Below are 16,322 nucleotides of genomic sequence, written 5' to 3'. Positions count from 1 at the left end.
AGCTCAGATAACAACACAATGTAATGAATAAATACAATAACATATAGGCCTGCGTCATTTGTTTTAGCCTGTGGACGCTTCCTTAGCAACCACCACAGCAACCGTGGAAAACGTAACAATGTAACGATTCCATTCCGAGACGTGAAAGATTCATCGTAATAACAAACAAACCAAAGATCATACACAAGAACTGAATGACTATTGTGAAATTAAAATGTATATTTTTCGCTAGAAATGTCACCAAAATGCTTTTTTAAGTCCAAACTGTCTTGAAATAATGCATTTTCCACTGAGAATGAAAGGAAAGGCCGCCATGTTTTCATTTTGAGAGGCCCGGAGCAAGAAGTCATGTGACCTGTCGTCAGGCCAATAGAAAATAATAGGGAGAAAAAAACGTAAACATTTTACAATTTTCAGACCTTTATTGTGAGACTGTTACGTTTTGTTCTGTGGACAAACGTAGGAATTTCACATTTGGCCATGAGACTGGGTTGCATTAGGAGCAATACCACAATACTGGCATTTAACCAGCGTAAGGCACAGCTTTCTAAACTGAGAGAACCAGAGAATATTTTCACTATTTCACATTCCACTCTGTCAGTTAATTATTCAGAAGATATAGCTGCAAAACTTGTAGTTGTCAAAAAAGAGATTCTCAGATGGCAGTCAGTTTTTGATACACAGGAGCAGACAACGCTATTATTTCCATGGTTCAAAACCCAGCCATTTATTAGGGATGAAAATTAGATCGTTTGAGCAATTTTCAGATATTGCCTCAATTAAATTACCAACCGGAGCTCTTACTACTGACTCAGCGAAGATTAATGATACATTTCAGAACTTTTATTCGGACCTTTACAAGTCTGATGTAAGCTTTGACAAGGCTCAATGTGATGCCCTTTTTTCTAAATTGTAAATGCCACGTCTAACCAAGGATGATGCAAAGGACTTAGCCAGACCAATCTCACTAAAAGAGCTCAAGGTAGCTGCTCCTTGTATGTAAAAAGGTAAATCACCTCTGCTAGATGGTATACCTCCAGAATTATATTTGACCTTCTGGGACCAACTTGGCCCTTTACTTCTCAGTATGATCCATTTCTCCACAGAGACGGGTTCTTTTTCAAGGGATGTAAACATTGCAGTAATCTCCTTACTCCTGAAGAAGGATAAAGATCCAATAGAATGTGGTAACTACAGGCCTCTCAGTTTGCTAAATGCAGACATCAAAATCTATGCCAGGGGTCGGCAACCTATGGCTCACGAGCCAGATGTGGCTCTTTTGATGACTGCATCGGGCTTGCAGATAAATCTTAGCTGACATTTCTTAACGCGATAAGTAATGAATAATTCTGCTTACATATAAAATAAAACATTACAGAAATCAGTGTTAAAAATAACATTTAACATATAAAACATTCTCATGCATCCATCCATTTTTTACTGCTCCTGTTCAGGGTTGCAGGTGGCTGGAGCCAATCCCAGCTGTTCTTCAAGATACAGGCGGGTGCAACATCAAAACTCTATTTTTTTTTTTGGATAATGCAGTAGCCTACATGGGTCGTTGTGAGGTGAAGAAGTAAACTTCCCTCCTTTTATAAAATAGTCAGCTAGCTGAGCAAACTCTTTTGCCGAAGAAGATGGCGAAAAGAAAAAGATGAGGAATATTGTACATTTCAGCAGCAATGGACAGAAGAATTCGCCTTTGTAGAGAGAGCAGGTTCTGCGGTGTGTCTTATATGCAATGACAAAATTACATCGATGAAACCATCAAATATAAAGTGGCACTTCGACACAAGCAATGCCACATTTGCATCGAAATATCCAGCGGGGGCAGCAGGAAGAAGGTATGTCAAGAGCTACTGTGCAGCGTGAAAGCTAGTCAGCAGCAGCTCCATGTATAGACCAGACAAGGTGACTGGCATTTGGCTAGCTTTACTGGTGCTTTAGCAATAGTGAGGGACGAAAAGCCATTCACAGATGGCGAGTATGCCAAAACATTCATGCTTGAAATGTCCAGTGAACTTTTTGGATAAAGACAAGATAATCAAACGAATAAAAGACATGTTTCTGTCAGCAAAACCTTGGTGTCAAAGTGTGCATTTTTGGGGTCAAGGAATCCAATAAAATAGGTTTCAAGTTTAAAATACCAACAGCTTTCCCTTTACCATGACAACTGGGGGTAAATATGCACATTTTATGTCACAGGCTGAGCTCAGCCCCGCTTCCTTGCGGCTGCCCATTCCCCTGTCGTCCATGGGCCAGAACAGATATAGGTACCATCTCAGGTGACCAAACCAAAGTGGTACTAAAATGTACATTGGGTTAATATAAGTACATTAAGATGTGATAGCCTTTCCACACTGGCAGCTTAGTCACTTTTTTGTGAAACTTTCACATTCACCATAACCGCTGTATTGCAATCCATTTAACCCTATGAGGCCCACAGCTGCAACATTACAACATTTTTTAAGGAAAATGTATTGCAATCCATTTAACCCTATGAGGCCCACAGCTGCAACATTACAACATTTTTTAAGGCTGTTCAGCTGTACCTATTTCTGCCTGAATGTAGAGAAACACTGCATATCCCAGCACCCCACACTCTGAACTGCAAAATTACAACATTTTTGGAATGTAGGAAAATATTAATACTGTGAGACATACCACATTCCAAGTTCAAACAACATGTCTTTCACAGACACCCAAAGCTCTCTCTTTTGGAACAATTTCAATAATTTTTATTTGATCTGTAATTTTTTTTCTACATGCAGAAAAACAGATTTTTAGTGATAAACAACTCAAAATATTTTTTAAAAAGTATTATACAGTTTATGATAAAATTATTAGCCACACCATGAAATTTAAGTTTTTTTTTTTTAAATTCCCAAGTGCTGTTAAACACATCAAGGAATTTCTATCTCAGCTTTTCTAAACATCCTAGTTTTATTTTAGATGCTTACTTTATTTTATTTTGCACAAAGAAACAAAATTATTCAACAAAAACCAAAAACTACCAGGGTCAAAATTATTAGCCTCCTTAAGAATTTACCTTTTTATTGAGCCAAACCACAAACCGCTGTTGTGCAATCATGTGTTTTAACTTTGTAACGCTCACAGCTTGTAATCAATCAATCAGTCAATCAATCAATCAATCAAGTTAAAACTGGGGTTGTCCTGCACTTTACACACAGTATAAAAACTTAAGGATTTGAACTATTACTTGAGAAAGCATCATGCCAAAAACAAAAATAGAAAAAGAATTGTTGATGCATACAAAGGAGGAGAAGGGTCTACAAAGTTATCACAGCGTTTCCAAGTGTCCAGAAGTGGAGAAACAAGTCTTATTAAGAAATTCAGAGAGCGCCACACAGCACAGAACAAGTCTGGAAGAGGGAGGAAGCCAAAGATTTCAAAGACTCTGGAAAGAAAACCTGTGAGAGATGTGTCTAAAGATGCTGGAACAACCACCAAAACGCTGGTTAATGACTTAGAGAAGTCAGGAATTGTTATGTCAAAGAAGACAGTCACTAGAGCCCTGCACAGAAATGGACTGAACCCGAACCCTCCCCTTCCACAGAAGAGAAACCTTAAAGCCAGACCGAAGTCTGCTGAGGACAACCTGGAGAAAGATTATGAAGACAGGAAGCGTGTCCTTCAGATGAGACTAAACTAGAGCTCTTTGGTCGTAGAGACGTTGCTTCTGTTTGGAGAAAGAAGGGAGAGGCGTAGGACCCAAAGAACACCATCCCCACAGTTAAACACGGTGGTGGCAGTATCAGGCTGTCAGATGCTTCAGTGCGTCTGGAACTGGGAATCTGGTCAAGGTTTAAGGAATCATGAAGAAAGAAGGACATATGAAGATTTAGAAAGAAAACCTCCAGCAGGGGATCACTAGGGGCGCTTGACGAAGATGACGACTTGAACAGTTGCTCTGTGACCCTTCGCCGAAAATATATCTTATGACAGATCCATTCGTCTGATTTTATGCTACACGTCATGGTTTTTGCCTTTTTAACCACTTGGTAGTCGGCCTGACCAATCTCAATGTCTATACGTGAAACAAGGAAGACTCCACGGCACAATCTAACATCCGCGCAACAAGCTTAAGCTAACGCTAGCAAGAAGATGGATGACTACATTAGCAAAGCCTCAGACGAGGGATCCATAGCTACATCAAGTCCTACTGCCAATGGTGAGGGACAGATAACGCTGGGCTTCCTGTTCACTGAAATAAAGGCTATACGGGAGTCGACGACTAACATCGAGCAAGACACCAAGCAAATTAAGGCCACTGTCGGGGAAATCGAGGGGAGGCTAGGTGCGCTGAGCGCCCGTATGGATGAGGCGGAGGAAAGAGTTGCCGTATTAGAAACAAATGCAGACACGACTGACCAACAACTTACCACACTCCGTGAGGAACTACAAAAAATGCAAAACCACCTCGAAGATTTAGACAACAGAGGACGCCGCTGTAACATTAAAATACTGGGCATACCTGAGTTGCAAGAGGGGAATGATATGATTACCTTTCTTCAGAAGGAGATTCCTGTTATGCTGGATCACCAGTTCACCGGCGCATTGGAAATACAGCGGGCACACTGTTATACCGACCGGAGTGCCGAGACGCAGCCAGGGACAGAGAGAGCGACCCCGGCCAGTGATGGTGAATATGCTCCGATTCCAGCAAAAGGAGGAAATACTTCGTGCCGCCCGAGATAAGAGAGAGATCAAGTGGCGTGGTGTAAGCATAATGTTCTTCCCGGATTATTCCAAGCATACAATGGAGCGTCGCATTGTTTTTTTTTCTTTTTTTTTGTCTGCAAGTCCGCTCAAAAATGACACCAACCACTCATGGTGCCATTGCTTAAGCTTCATGTGCAATTTTTTTTTTCTTCTTTTCTTCTTTGTGACTGTGCATTGCTTTTAACAGAGTAAAAGCTGAGCTGAAAGAGATGAAAGTCGAGTATGCGCTCCGTTTCCCCGCCACTTTGGAGATAAGACACAATGAATTCCGCCACCGGTTTTCTTCACCGGAGGACGCCTCGGAGTTTATTGCGAAAAAGTTCCCCAAGGACAAATAACTAGACAGCGGTCACTTTGATGTAAGTGCAGATCTGTTCTTCTCTCAGTGGTAACAACCTTATTAGATTGGCCAACACAAACCTTGTATGATCACTGGCACTTGGCTTAGTGACCCAACGGTCACTAAGCCAAGTGCCAGTGATCATACACACGTGGACAAAATTGTTAGTACCCCTCAGTTAAAGAAGGAAAAACCCACAATTCTCACTGAAATCACTTGAAACTCACAAAAGTAACAATAAATAAAAATTTATTGAAAATTAAATAATCAAAAACAGCCATTACTTTTGAATTGTTGATTAACATAATTATTTAAAAAAACAAGCTAATGAAACAGACCTGGACAAAAATGATGGTACCTCTATAAAAGATTGAAAACTATTTGACCAGAGTGACATGATTAAGTCAGGTGTGTCATTTAATTGACATCACAGGTGTTTCCAAACTCATAATCAGTCAGTCTGCCTATTTAAAGGGAGACAAGTAGTCACCCTGCTGTTTGGTGAAAAGGTGTGTATCACACTGAACATGGACAACAGAAAGCGAAGGAGAGAATTGTCCCAGGACATCCGAAAAAAAATTATAGACAAACATCTTAAAGGTAAAGGCTATAAGACCATCTCTAAACAGCTTGAAGTTCCTGTGACAACAGTGGCTCATATTATTCAGAAGTTCAAGACCCACGGGACAGTAGCCAACCTCCCTGGACGTGGCCGCAAGAGGAAAATTGATGACAAATTGAAGAGACGGATCGTTCGAATTGTATCCAAAGAGCCAGAGCAACCTCCAAAGAAATTAAAGGTGAACTCCAAGGCCAAGGTACATCAGTGTCAGATCGCACCATTCGTCGTTGTTTGAGCCAAAGTGGACTTCATGGGAGACGACCGAGGAGGACACCACTGCTGAAAAAACTCATAAAAAAGCCAGACTGGAATTTGCAAAAATGCATGTTGACAAGCCACAAAGCTTCTGGGAGAATGTCCTTTGGACAGATGAGACCAAACTGGAGCTTTTTGGTAAGGCACATCAACTCTATGTTCATAGACTCAAAAACCAAGCATACGAAGAAAAGAACACTGTCCCTACGGTGAAACATGGAGGAGGCTCAGTAATGTTTTGGGGCTGCTTTGCTGCATCTGGCACAGGGTGTCTTGAAAGTGTGCAAGGTACGATGAAATCTGAAGACTATCAAGGCATTCTGGAGAGAAATGTGCTGCCTCGTGTCAGAAAGCTTGGTCTCAGTCGCAGGTCATGGGTCTTCCAACAGGACAACGATCCAAAACACGCAGCCAAAAACACCCAAGAATGGCTGAGAGAAAAGCGTTGGACTATTCTAAAGTGGCCTTCTATGAGCCCAGATCTGAATCCCATTGAACATATGTGGAAGGAGCTGAAACATGCCATTTGGAGAAGACACCCATCAAACCTGAGACAACTGGAGCTGTTTGCTCATGAGGAGTGGGCCAAAATACCTGTTGACAGCTGCAGAACGCTCATTGACAAATACAGAAATCGTTTAGTTGCAGTGATTGCCTCAAAAGGTTGTGCAACAAAATATTAAGTTATGGGTACCATCATTTTTGTCCAGCCCTATTTCATTAGTTTGTTTTTTTTAATAGTTATGTTAATCAACAATTCAAAAGTGATGGCTGATTTTGATTATTTAATTTTCAATAAATTTTTATTTATTGTTACTTTTGTGAGTTTCAAGTGATTTCAGTGAGAATTGTGGGTTTTTCCTTCTTTAACTGAGGGGTACCAACAATTTTGTCCACGTGTGTATAGTTTCTGTGATCACAACGATTTAGAATGTTCAATAAGCAGAATTTAGAAAAGGTTTCTGCTTACCTTGTATTATCAGGCGCCTGGTGATCATAATACTCCTACGAAGGAACTCCAACCACCTGTTTCCTCATCCCGGACGAGCCCCCAAATTGTTGAGACGGGAAAAACTCTTGTCCTGTCAATCATTGATCCCCTCCGTCTCCCCGAGTTGGTTGGTGAGGAAGAACAGGTATTCAAAAATTAGTCAGTTGTTTGGTTGAATAAATACACTTTATTGGATACAGAAGTCAGAACATCAGCAAAACATCATTTCTTGCAAGGGTACTTACACAATATAATCTGCTCTATCTGTCAGAAGCCACAGCCTCCTCCGCGTCTGTCTATGTCGAAGTACGAAGAAAGAACTACGTAGCCGGGGACTTATACTCCTCTCCTGGGTGTCCTTTCCCTATTTCACCAACTGTAGCCTTTCTATCTGACTCTCCAGTTGTCTTGCATATCGAGAGCACATAGTGTGCTAGTAGAAGAACTGCGTGTTCCTGTTCTTGCACAAAATAACCCTGTTGCTATAACCATAAATATGCGTCACACTGAATAATAATCATTCTCGGAACACTCTCTGCAACCTTCAAACCTCGAGTTACCTGAGTTTTACACACACATCTGCTAATTATTAGAACACACTCTGTTAATGGTTCCTAATCTATGTCTAAAATGAGTAGTTTATAATTGAATACCATGTATGTACATTCCGAGCATATTGCTCTCACACCGGATACCTGTAAGAGTCCACAATCTCAGTGTCCATTCCCTGGATATTTACTGGTGTAGGAGAAGTGTGTCTGTTCCTGCTAAAGTCCACCACCAGTTCCTTGGTCTTCACTCCATTGATCTGTAGGCAATTCAGTAGGCACCAATCCAGAAAGTCCCAGTTAAGTTCTCTGTATTCCTCCTCATCTCCGTCTGTAATGAGGCCGACGATGGCGGAGTCGTCAGAGAACTTCTGAAGATGGCAGTTTGTGATGTGAGGGGAGAAATCTGCAGTGTAGAGGGTGAAAAGAAAGGGAGCAAGGACAGTCACCTGTGGGGCCCCCGTACTGCAGACCACAGTTGCCACGGTTACATGGAGTTTTTATTTTGGAATTAACTCATTCTGAAATAACTCATTCGGAATTAAAGCTTTGTTCTTGGAGTATAGATGGAAATATTAATTCCAAATTTCGATTTACATGGACCGCATGTTTTTTCCCCTTCCTTAATTCCTCTGTAACGCTTGGGCATTGGAAAGGATTCTGATTGGACAGGGAGTGGATGTGACTTATCCCTGTTTACCAAAAGAAAACAAACTTCATTTGCCGTGGTATTTCTTTTTCCCAACAACACGTAGGAACAACTAATAAGCATGCTTTTCTTTTTTGTTTAAAGTTATTTTTTGGCTTTATTTGATAGGTGAAGTGAGAGACTGACAGGGAACGGGGGAGAAGAGTAGGGGGAAGACATGCAGCAAAAGCCCACAAGCGGGAATCAAACCTGGGCTGCTGAGTCAGGGAATAGCCAATGTACATGATTCACCCGCTTAACTGATTGAGCTATACAGGCACCCTTTGCATTGCTTTTTATTGTCGTTTTGAAACAGCAACTCGACAAAGGTCGTAGAACATGTACATCGCTATGTCTTCGCTACGTGAGGAGCCAAGCATGTGCAAAATGATGCTACGTCATTGCTATGTGAGGAGCCAAGCATGCGCAGAATGACCGGAATTAACTAAAACAGAATTAACTGTATACATGAATAGAACGTACACAGGAATTAGTTTATTCGTAATTAACATCAGAATAAACCAGGTAGTTTATTAGAAATTAAGTTTATTCGGAATTAACTTTTGAATTCGGAATTAAGTGTTTACAAAGACATTTTAAAGCGGAATTAACTTTTATTCAGAATGAAAGAGGAATAACAGGTCCCATGTAAAACCAGCAAGTGTCAGACACACAATCCCCTGCCCTCACAAACTGTGGCGGGTTGGTGAGGTAATCCACCAACCACATTGTGAGGTGGGAGTCCACTCTTGTCTGCTCCAGCTTGTCCCCTAGAACTGTAGGCTTGACGGTGTTGATGGCACTGGAGAAATCATAAAACATGATTCTCACAGTGCTCTTCATCTTCTCCAGATGAGATAGACATCTGTGCAGGAGGTAGATCACTGCATCATCAAGCCCGATGCCGAGCTGGTAGGCAAACTGCAGTGGGTTCAATGATCTGCGCAGGATTTGAGGAGCCTGGAGCTGATGCCATAAGTACCCTGTACAGGTATAAGAGACTTCCTTTCGAGATCACCTCAGCTCCCACGCTGTTCCAAAGAGCGATGGATCAGATTCTGAGTGGTCTTTTGAGGGTTCAGTGTTACCTGGACAATCTGCTCATCACAGGACCCGATGAACAGACCCATCTGAGGAACCTGGAGGCAACACTGAAATGGCTGAAGGACCACGGCTTGAAAGTTCGGAAGGACAAGTGGGTTTTTCTGCCCATCAGTTGAATATTTGGGAGGTGATTGACAGCAAAGGTCTCCACAAGGCGCCATTAAAAACAAAGGGTTCTATGGAGGCTACACCGCCAGCAAATGTGAGTCAGTTAAGATCATTTCTTGGATTACTGACTTATTATGCCGGATTTGTCCTCAACCTTGCAAGCAGACTGGAACTGCTGCACAAGCTGTAACATGAATCAATGAAATGGAACTCAGTAACAGCCTTTGAGATGTCTTCCACAATGCTCTGAAGTGTAGAAAACTCAGCCTTAAGCAAAGTCATACTGCCCAAAAGGGCCACTAGCTCTGCCTGGATAGCATCCAGCTTACTATCAGTGCTTTTGCCCAACTCGTGCAGCTGAGTAAACTGAGGTTCAAAAAATTCATGTTGTTTCACCATCAGTGAATCGGTAATGGCTTTAAGCTTGTTAACACATGTAGCTTTGTTTGCTTTGGAGGTACCATTCGAGCCAGCTTTCTTTGCAGAATCAGTCATTTCGTTCCTGTCAGTGGAAAAAATGGTCAAGGCAAAAGAGTAAGCCAAGTTCAGTGGGACAGAAATGTCAGAATTGGGAAGTTAGGGCAAGAGCAAGACTCCTAAGCCCCCATCTTGTCCAGTCAGTCACCGGAAGTTCAGAGATGATTGAATTTCATGTTTTCACTGCAAGTGATGGCAGGGAGCCTGTCATCTTCTTCATTACATGTTTAATGTTTATTAAAGTTGAGTGTGGAGAATAGCAGTAGATGTTATGGCGACTCCTCTGTTTACCATAAGATCAAGAACTGTTTGTCTCTTCTCCTGTAGTTACAGCTGTCATAATCCGCAGCAATTGTAACAGTTTTTTGGCCAATTAAAGTTAGACGTTTTTCCTAGATGCTTCAGGAGAAAGCAACTGGACTTATTTTCAGTTCTTGAAGACTTTCCACCACCTATCCAAGAGGTTCCAGGCATTTATTTCCACGTCCACATCAAGCACTTGGGGGTGGGGTAGGGTGGGGGGTGGAGGGCGGGGGGCGGGGGGCGGAGGTCAAACTGCCTGGGGAAGGAGAACTCAGGGGGTGAGTACAAGTTGTGAATGATGTGAAACTGCCTGGGAAGGGACTACTCAAGCTGTGAGTAGTGGTGAAACTGTCATGGTTTCACGCTGGCGAATCCGAGGAGAGAACACACTACTGAGGCTGAGACAGGATATAATGCCAGTTTATTGAGGGAAGGTGGGGAGAACGTGGAGGGGTGAGGAGCCAGAGAGGAGTCCGGGGTGGTGTAGAGGAGAAGAGTCCGGGGACGGAGCGGGGAGCCGGGGATCCGTGGACCGCAAGCGGTCTGGGTGTAGCAGAGTGAGGTTATCGGGAGAGCGTGAGAGCTCGCGGCGGCAGGCAGGCAGAAGGCAGGGGGCCAGGGAGGACAGTGTTAGAAGCAGCACTGGTATCAAACAGATTAAAACGGCGAGAGGGAAACTGACTGCGTGGCAGGAGTTTACAATCTGGCGAGTTGTGGGTGCAGGAACCGGTCTTTTATTGTGAGAGGTGTAATCACTGGATGAGCCACAGCTGTCCGGATTCTGGGGAGGTGGCTAATCACCTGAGTGGAGGCAGCTGTGTGACTGCACTCCACTCGGTGCACCGCTGAGGAGAGAGAGGCTCAACAGAGGGAGAGGAGAGAGGGAGAGAGAAGCAACAGAGGGAGAGGAGAGAGGGAGAGGGGAGCAAGGGAGGGAGAGAAAAGGGGGGAGATGGATGAAAAAAAGGGATTTGGGATGCCAGGTGGTAATGGCAGTACCTCCCCTCAACGGGCGCCTTCCGGCACCCCACGGAACTGGTCTGGATGGGTGCCGACGGTGCGTTCCCGAGGGACTAGGGGCGCGCAGAGGGACTAGAGGGACTCAGTGGGACTAGAGGGGAACTAGGGGGGACTGGAGGGACGGGAAGGACTAGAGGGATTTAGGGACTGGAGGGACGAGAAGGACTGGAGGGACAGAAGGGACTGGAAGGACAGGAGGGACTGGAAGGACAGGAAGGACTGGAAGGACTTGAAGGACTGGAGAGACAGGAAGGACTGGAAGGACTGGAGGGACAGGAAGGATTGGATGGACAGGAAGGATTGGAGGGACAGGAAGGACAGGAGGGACTGGAGGGATAGGAGGGACTAGAAAGACAGGAGGGACTCGGAGGGACGAAAGGGGGACTAGAGGAGAACCTGGACTAGAGCTGGACCTGGACTCGACTGGAACTGGACTGGGACTAGACTGAGCAATAGTCGCGCTGTACTGAAGCTGGACTGAATAATGGCTGGACTGGACTAAGATGAGACTGGAGCTTGAACTGGACTGGGCATGTAGCTGGACTGGACTAAGGACTGGACTAGGACAGGACTGGGGACTGGACTGGACTTGGACAGGATGAAGGACTGGACTGGGCTAGGACAGGACGAAGGACTGGGCTAGGACAGGACTGAAAAAAGTAGCTGGACTGAGACCAAACTGGACTGAAAAATCAGCTGGACTACACTAGGATTGGACTGGCAGCTGAACAGGGCTTGGACTGGGCTGGGCAAGGGCTGGACTGAACTAGCCGGAGGAGTTGCTCCGGAGGTCAGCCCGAACACTGGACCGGCCGAGGATGGACAGGCCGGAAGGTCTGATCCGGAAGCCGGACAGGCCAAGGCCGGGTGGGCTGGAGGGTCCACTCTGGAGGACGGCCCGGAGGCCAGACTGTCCGAGGATGGACGGGCCGGAGGGTCTGTTCCGGAGGACAGCACGTAGGCTGGACAGGCCAAGGCCGGACGGTCCAGAGGGTTCATTTCGGAGGTCGGCCCGGAGGCCGGACAGGCCGAGACTGGACAGGCTGAAGGGTCCATTCCAGAGGATGGCCTGAAGGCGGAACAGGCCAAGGCTGGACGGGCCGGAGGGTCCGTTCCGGAGGACGGCCCGGAGGTTGGGCAGACAGGAGGGACCATTTCGGAGGACGGCCCGGGGGCTGGACAGGCCAAGGCCGGATGGGCTGGAGGGTCCATTCCGGGGGACAGTCAGGCCAAGGCTGGATGGGCTGGAGGGTCCTTTCCGGAGGGCGGCCCGGAGGTTGGGCAGACAGGAGGGACCATTTCGGAGGACGGCCCGGGGGCTGGACAGGCCAAGGCCGGATGGGCTGGAGGGTCCATTCCGGGGGACAGTCAGGCCAAGGCTGGATGGGCTGGAGGGTCCTTTCCGGAGGGCGGCCCGGAGGTTGGACAGACTGGGACTGGACAGGTAGGAAGGACCGCTCCGGAGGCCGGCCCGGGGACTGGACAGGCCGGGGCCGGACAAGCTGGAGGGACCACTCTGGAGGATGGCCCAGGGGCTGGACAGACAGGAGGGACCTCTCCGGAGGACGGCCCGAGGGCAGAATAGGCCGGGGCTGGGCAGGCTGGAGGGTCTGCAAAGGCGGTCGGCCTGGGGGCCAGACTGGGGACCGGCAGAGGTGGGCGCCGTCCGGGGGCCGGGCCGGAGGCCGAACTGGGAGCCGGTGGCTTCGGGAGGAGAGAGGGAGAGAGAAGCAACAGAGGGAGAGGGGAGCAAGAGAGGGAGAGAAAAGGGGGGAGACAGATGAGAAAAAGGGATTTGGGATGCCAGGTGGGAATGGGGGGAGGGGGGGAATGAGGAGGAGGCCCTGACAGAAACTGCCTAGCGAGGGTTGACGTAAGATGTGAATAGTGTGGAATCTGCCATGATGTAAATGAAGGGTTTGGAAGCAGAGTGGTCTAACCGACTTTCTTTAGTTTTTTGAGAAAAATGGGTTCAAAGTTTTGTGTTTTCAAGAATGATCTAACATTTCAAGCACCACTGTAAAACTATATTTAGATTGTGGGTTCAACCACTTTGCCACTAGAACCGAGACCTTAACATATTAAAGAAATTATATTAATCTCAATTCAGACTTTTTGTGGATTAGTCTACTCTGCTTCTGACCCCCTCAAATATTGCGGAAACTTGGGGAGAGGTGACTCATGCGTGGTGGTGAAACTGCCTGGGTAAAGTCAGCTTAAAGTGTGAATTGTGGTGAAATTGCTGACTCAAGCAGGTTTGAATGGTTGACCTAAGAAGTGAATGGTGATGGAACTGCCTGTGGAGGGTTGACTACAGGTGTTAATGGTGGGGAAACTGTGTTTCCAACAGCTATTTCAGAGCAGCCTGTGGCTGCCTGCTAACAGAGCCTCACTTGGCTGCTCGTATAACCAAGCTAATCAGTCATTTAATTACCTCCTTGTCCAATTTTTCTAGAGAGGTTGCTCAGGCTTATGGAGACAAACTGTGACAAAACAGCTTATGATGGGTGTTTGAGTAACTTCATGCAGGGACTGTGTGAATGTATTGAACTGACATGGGTGTGCTGACTAAATCCTAAATGTAAATCTACACAAAGTCAATATTTCAAGGTAACAAACATCAGTGAAGTTTGACTTTATCCGACTTTATGTAATATTTATTTCTAATTGATAAAGTAACATTTTCAATATAAAATCAATTTCTTTACTTTTGCTAATTAACTGAAAGTTTCATTTGGATTCTCTATGAGCAATGGTGGGAAGGTTCTAAAAAAAAGCCCCTGGGATGTATAGAGACACAGTCCATCAGTTACTGCAAATTTGTTAAAGAAAGTTTACTTCTGAGGTTGAAGTTACTGAATAAAGCGTAAATGATAGATTTATTTAGGATTCCCCTTGCTTAAAAGCTTCTCTGTGGAGGTTTCTTGAAACAAACGAGGAAACTAGAAGCTACAAGAGGCTAAAGGGCTATTTTTCTAAAGCACTGAGGTGGGCTCAGAGCTTTCCACAACTAACTAAAGGCTCCTGAATGTGAGAGACCGGTCCACACCAGGTCTCCGGTGAAGGTGAGGAGTCCGTGAGCAGTCCAGAGCCACGACTGGATTACAGGGTGGCAGGTGGGCGGACCCGCAGGCGAACCAAGTGAATCAGGACGTGTTTCCGCAGTGAGCAGCTCAGAGCGCTGGAGTCATACTTCGCCCAGAAGCACAACCCTGATGGTAAAGACTGGACTTGCCTCACACATACGACCAGTCTGCCCAAGAGAGTCCTGCAGGTATGAACACTTAATACCTGAACACTTCTGAATATTTCTGGAGTCTGAGGATCACACATCAACAACAATCCATAATGATCAAAGTGGATAAAAAGCAAGATGAACTGGAGGATTTAAATATTTATTAAACAGCTGTGGCCGGTGTACTGATGGATTATTAGATAAGAAGCTGGAGGGCACAGATGTGTAAAGGCCCCATAATCCTCCTATCCACAAAGCAATATGTCAAGCATTATCATGTCACTTTGTCAGTTTTTGATCAGTTTGTCATTTCTTTGCAGGTCTTTCTGTTCATGTTTATTTGACTTTCTTGATTGGGTGGCATTGTGCGACATTGCAGTGGTTTGTGTGCATTTTGTGCTCATTTTTGGTTGATCCCAACTGTTTGTGGTCAGTTTGCATTTGCTTCTGTATTTTGTTTTAGCTTTTTGTTAGTTTTTTCCCCTCTCTTAATGGTTGTTCTTTGTCTTTCTGTAGTCATTTTGTGTCTTTGTCACCATCTTGTGCCTCTCTGTGTTCATTTTGAGTCTTTTTGTGGTCATTTTATTTCTTTTGTGGTCATTTTCTGTCTCTTTTTGGTAATTTTTGGCTCTTCTGTTTCATATTTTGGCCATTTTGAGTCTTTTAGTGGTAATTTTGTGTGGGCCTCTTTCATGTGTGATCCCATTGGCCCATAGATTTATAATCCGTTTATTTTGCACACATTCAATGAAGAATGTCTACTCTACACTGTGAATGCCAGTCCTTTAACTAAGATCTAAGATGGTGGCCTTGTCTTCCCTCAGGTGTGGTTTCAGAATGCCCGGGCTAAACTCAGGCGTTCCCTCAACTGCGACGGCTCTCAGGTTAACTTGCCGTCTGCTCCCCTGACGGCCGTAACCAAAGCAACTAGCTCCCCACCTCCCCCATCCTGCTCCCCCCTGGGCCAGCCGCCACCCTTCCCCACCAGTACCATCGACCAGCTGCAGCTGTCCCTGATCACCACCCCGCTAGGTGAGTGTCTGGCGATCCTGACAGCCACCCAGCCTTCACAGCAGCTGTTGTACAGCCCTGACTTCTTCCTGGACTACGACTCCCAAAACACACCGGGGTGTCTCACCTCTCTGGAGGCCTACAGGGACTTTGAGGAGGCAGGAGGAGGAGGAGCAGAGAGAGAAGTTGATCCGGATACTTTCAGTCCACATTACTGCTACTCAACAAATAAACGGTGCTGAACATTAGAGAATAGTTACGTAAAGGGGAACTGTTGAGTTTATGTTAGCAGAAATTTGATCCAGGTGCAGGGGAGTGAGCATCGAGGTCCACATTAGAGAGGTCCATCCATCCATCCATTCTCTATACACCGCTTTATCCTCACTAAGGTCGCGGGGGGTGCTGGAGCCTATCCAAGCTGACTCGGGCGAAGGCAGAGGACACCTTGGACAGGTCGCCAGTCTGTCGCAGGGCACATTAGAGAGGTGTACAAGTCTTTTAACACAAACAACAAACATGTCTGTGAAGTTTGACAGCTGCATATATCATATGGATGTTTAAAATAAAAAAATAATGAGCTGCTTCAACACATTCTAAATTTCATTTTCTTCAAAATGAATCGTAGTAAATTTTTTAGTGGGACAAGAGAAAAGGAATCAAACTTTTTTGTAGTCATTTTATGTGTCTTTTTCTTCATGTTGTGTCTCTTTACAGTAATTCTGTGTCTCTTTATGATCATTTTGTGTCTCTTTCTGGGATTTTTTTCTCTTTTTGCAACAATTTTTGTCCCTTTAGTGGTCATTTTATATCTTTTTGTGGTTATCTTGTGTCTTTTTCTAGTCATATTGTGTCTCTGTGGTTATTTTGTTTCCCTTTA

General features: G+C 45.1%; 1 pseudogene; it reads left to right on the top strand.

Moving 5' to 3' along the window:
• LOC110958385 (LIM/homeobox protein Lhx9-like) overlaps positions 1 to 15,835 on the top strand; it is a 42,793-nt pseudogene extending 26,958 nt beyond the window's left edge.
• The last annotated feature ends 487 nt before the right edge of the window (positions 15,836 to 16,322 follow it).

Source organism: Acanthochromis polyacanthus, chromosome 11 (genome assembly GCF_021347895.1).
Source record: "Acanthochromis polyacanthus isolate Apoly-LR-REF ecotype Palm Island chromosome 11, KAUST_Apoly_ChrSc, whole genome shotgun sequence".
Classification (NCBI taxonomy): Eukaryota; Metazoa; Chordata; class Actinopteri; family Pomacentridae; genus Acanthochromis; species Acanthochromis polyacanthus.
The sequence above is the reverse complement of the archived record's forward strand: the minus strand, read 5'-3'. Positions and strand labels throughout refer to the sequence as shown.